At 37.3% G+C, this 4,559-nt stretch overlaps 1 non-coding gene across 1 annotated transcript; it reads left to right on the top strand.

Moving 5' to 3' along the window:
* The first annotated feature begins 2,071 nt into the window (after positions 1–2,071).
* On the top strand, positions 2,072–2,178 carry LOC128294426 (small nucleolar RNA R71). Its single transcript, XR_008284737.1, has one exon. It is a non-coding gene; the product is annotated as a small nucleolar RNA R71 (small nucleolar RNA).
* Positions 2,179–4,559: the final 2,381 nt, after the last annotated feature.

Genomic DNA, 4,559 nt, shown 5'->3' with positions numbered 1-4,559 from the left:
TAAAAAATAAAAAATAAAGAAATCAAAGTATGTTAGTGCTCAGGTTGCCTCCCGAGAAGCATTTATTTATAATCTAAGCTCGACTTACCTCTCTAGTGAATGGTCAGGGTGGTTCGAGGAGTTTATACTCCTTATTCCTATTATCAATCTCCTCAAAATAGGGTTTTAATTGGGTGTTGTTTACCTTAAAAGTGTCGAACTTGGGGTGACTCACCTCCACCGTACCGAATGGAAAAATACTGATTACCGTAAGAGGGATTTCCTCATTCGGTGTGGTAGTGACAATGTGAGGATCTGCGGCATCTAGTAAGACTTTATCACCAACCTTAAGTTGATTAGAAGAGGTATCGAGCTTGTTTTGGCGTAGTTTCGCTTTATCATGTGTTCTCAGTTTGTGTTCTCGCCATTCGTCTAGCTCCTCTATCCGTAGCCTTCGTTGTTCATGAATGTGTTCTCTATCATTTCTGGAACATGGCTCGTGAACTTCTTTGAACCTTAATTTCTGCAAAGTCATATTGTCAGTTTTAGTAGATTGGTGTGGAATATTACCTTCAATGTTCGATGTGATGCCAGAATTACGAGCTTGAAGGGTGATCATTTCGTCTCCCACACTAAGTGTAAGCTCACCTGTGCCAACATCAATAATTGTTTTAATAGTTGCTAAAAAGGGCCTTCCTAAAATCAAAGGGGTGTTATTATGCTCCTCTATGTCTAAAACAACGAAATCAACGGGAAATATGAACTTATCTACTTTCACGAGTACATCTTCAATAATACCCCTAGGGAATCTTATAGTTTTATATGCCAATTGAATGCTCATCCTAGTTTGTTTAGGTTTCTCAAGACCTAGTTGCTTAAACATTTTGTAAGGCATTACGTTAATACTAGCCCCTAAATCAACTAATGCATGACTTATATCTAAACTACCAATTAAACAAGGAATTGCAAAACTCCCTGGATCTTTCAATTTGTGGGGTAGCTTATTCTGTAGAATAGCTGAGCAGACTGCGTTTAGCTCCACATGCGACGCTTAGTCCAACTTCCGCTTATTTACTAAAAGCTCTTTTAAAAATTTCATTGCATTTGGCATCTGCGACAAAGCTTCAATAATGGTAAGTTAATATGTAATTTTTTTTAAAAGTTTAAGGAATTTACCTAATTGTTTATCTGAGCGGTCTTTCCTTATAGTGATAGGGTATGGGACACGAGGTTTATATTCGACAGTCACTGGTTTATTTGTATTTTGATCTACCTCATCTCTCCCTTTGCTTACCACAGTTTCTTACCTCGGTTCTAGTTTAGGCTCAACGACTCTTTCGTCATCTTGAGTATTAATTGTGTTGAGTTTTTCCCTTGGGTTAGGTTCAATATTACTTGGCAAACTACCTTGTGTTCATTCAAAGATCAGTTTAGAAAGCTAGCCTATCTGAGTTTCGAGTCCTTGGATCGATGCTTATTGATTTTTAAGTGCTGTCTTGGTATTTTGGAAACGAGTTTCTGACATTGATATGAATTTTGAAAGTATCTCCTCAAGGTTCAGTTTCTTCTCTTGTTGATAAGGTGGCTGTTGAAAACCCTGAAAATTTTGTGGCTTTTGATTTCCTTGACTACCCCAGGAGAAATTTGGGTGGTTCCTCCAACCTGCATTATAAGTATTACTGTATGGGTTATTTTGAGATCTAAAGTTATTATTACCCATATAGTTGACTTGTTCCTCTTCGATTGTGGGATTGAAGGATTGATATTCTGTATGCACACCTCCTCCGCTTGAGTCACACCTCATTACTGGATGTACATGCGCAGAACTAAGAAAACCATCAATCTTTTTATTGAGAAGTTCTACCTGATTTGACAGCATAGTAACTGAGTCGACGTTATAAACGCTGGCTGTTTCGTTGGCTTAGTCCTCGTGACTTGCCACTGATAGTTATTCACTGACATTTCTTCAATGAATTCATACGCCTCTTCAAGTGTTTTGTTATTGATGGTTCCGCTAGCAGCTGCGTCAACCATTTGCAGAGTCGAGTGATTCAGACCATTGTGGAATGTTTGTACTTGCAGCCAAAGTGGTAACCCATGGTGAGGGTACCTTCTCAGTAAGTCCTTGTATCCCTCCCATGCATTGTAAAGTGTTTCTAAATCCATCTGCACAAAAGAAGAGATATCATTACGTAATTTAGCCGTTTTAGCCAGGGGAAAGTATTTTAGTAAAAAAATTTCAGTCATTTGTTCCTAAGTAGTAATTGACCTTCGTGGTAACGAGTTCAACCACTGTTTAGCTTTGCTCCTCAATGAAAAAGGAAATAACTGAAGACGAATGGCATCATCAGAAACGCCATTGATTTTGAATGTATCGCAAAATTCCAAGAAATTTGCTAAGTGAGCGTTAGGATCTTCATCCTGCAAACCATCAAACTGAATAAACTGTTGTATTATCTAAATAGTGTTAGGTTTTAATTCAAAAGTATTTGCAGGTACAGCAGGTCTAACTATGCTAGATTCAGTTCCTGTTAGAGAAGGTTTAGCATAATCATACATAGCACGTGGAGTAGGATTTTGATTAGCTGCAATTACAGGAGGTAGCTAATTACCTTGGTTTTCAGCCATCTCTTCGGTTGCAGGTTGAGTATCATCTTCTTGCTCATTCTCCGTGTATCGTAAGCTACGCCTTATTTCTCTTTGATTTCTACAAACTGTACGATCGATTTCTTCGTCAAAAAGTAATGGTCCTGACGGGTTTCTTCTAGTCATAAACTATAAAAACTTGCCAAAATAAGGAAAAAGTAAATTAATAATTAATAAAATTAAATTAAATTTTCAAGAAAAATAAATGGCTAAAGTAATAAAAATTTAGCGTTCCTAATAGCGCTAAAAACTTGATCACGTGATTTGTAACAAGTAATAAATACTTATAATGAAGATCAAACGTAAACTAACTATTATCACGACGAAAAGGCAAGCGCACCTATCGAACAATAGTATAGCAATGACAAGACCGGGATATCGTACCCAAGGGAACTAAAAGTACTAGTAAGAACTATCTTTTTATTATTTAACCTAAAAATAAGGAGGGGTTGTTTATTAAACTAATTAACTAATTAAACTAAAGCAAAGAGAAAATTTGGAAAAAGGCTTGAAGAAAAGTAATTGATAATGACGACATCCAAGGAGGAATCCACTTAGATTTTACTTGTTATCTGACTTTGAATCAGACGATTAATTCACTTGACTTGTTCCGTGAGACTCCCTAACCTATATTATTATCCCTTTCGAGACTAATAACACCTAACCCTCAGTTGCATTAATCGAAATTTCTTTCTTAATTAAAACTCCTAGGGAAGCAGTAAATCGATCTATGGACTCCCATATTAGGTTTCACCCTAATCTGACAAAATCTCGTAACCTTATTTCTAGGCGTTCTATCAACTCCGCTTAATTATGCCAAATCTACTATTAGTCAAGGACTTTTGCTGCTCTGCATAAGCACATCAAATCATGAATTAATACCCGGAATGTTAACTCAAGCATTAAGAACACATAATTAAGAACAAATCATTTATCATACAGTTCAGATAATAATAACAAGATCCATCATAGGTTTCAACCCCCTTAGGTATCTAAGGGGTTTAGTTCATAATAAAATAAGAGTACATCCCAAAAGTATGAAAATAACAAAACATAAAGAAAACTCTAAAACCCCTGAAGGAATTCTGAGAAAGATCTTCAGTCTTGGAGTAGCTCTGGCTTTTTAGATGGATCATCTGACTTCCTTCAAGTAATTCCCGGCGTGTGGTTCTGTATTCCAGAAAAGTTCTAGAGGGCGCCGCCTTTTCTAAGTCATAATTAGGGTGTTTATATAGGCTTTGGATTGGCTTTCTTCCTCCCTAAGTATCCTTTTTCGTGTAAAATAAAACTCTTTGAAAAAGGGACACGCCCGTGTGCAACGGCCGTGTGACGTGATTGCCAGGCCGTGTTCGATCCGTTAAATTGTACACGGCCGTGCGGATCAATGGCCAGGCCATGTGATTTGTGAAAGCCTTGGTCGACACCCTCGAAAGACACAGGCATGTGAGCTGCCTGTGTGGCAAGGCTTAGGCCGTGTCATCTTCTCGATTTGGTCTATTTTGTCCCTTTTTGGCTCCTTTTGACTCTTGGTGCTCTCCTGAGTACAAAACATGAAATAACCGGATTAATAGCACCAAAATCCATAAATATAGTAATAAACATCCATAAATATGCTAGGTATTTAGGGTAAAAATATGTATAATTTGGCATTTATTAGGTCAGTTGCTTATAGATTGAGGCTACCATCTGAGTTAGAAAAGATACATAATGTGTTTCATGTATCGACGCTTCGACGATACAAATCTGATCCTTCACATGTAATTCCTCCATCCGAGATTGAAATTCAGTTTGATATGACTTACAAAAAAAAGCCGATTCGGATCTTAGCTCGAGAGGTTAAAGAGTTATGTAATAAAAGATTCCATTAGTTAAAGTGATGTGGCATCAGCATGGTATTGAAGAGGCCATGTGGGAGCCTGAAGATGCTATGAAAC

This window comes from Gossypium arboreum, chromosome 6 (assembly GCF_025698485.1).
Source record: "Gossypium arboreum isolate Shixiya-1 chromosome 6, ASM2569848v2, whole genome shotgun sequence".
NCBI lineage: Eukaryota > Viridiplantae > Streptophyta > Magnoliopsida > Malvales > Malvaceae > Gossypium > Gossypium arboreum.
The sequence above is the reverse complement of the archived record's forward strand: the minus strand, read 5'-3'. Positions and strand labels throughout refer to the sequence as shown.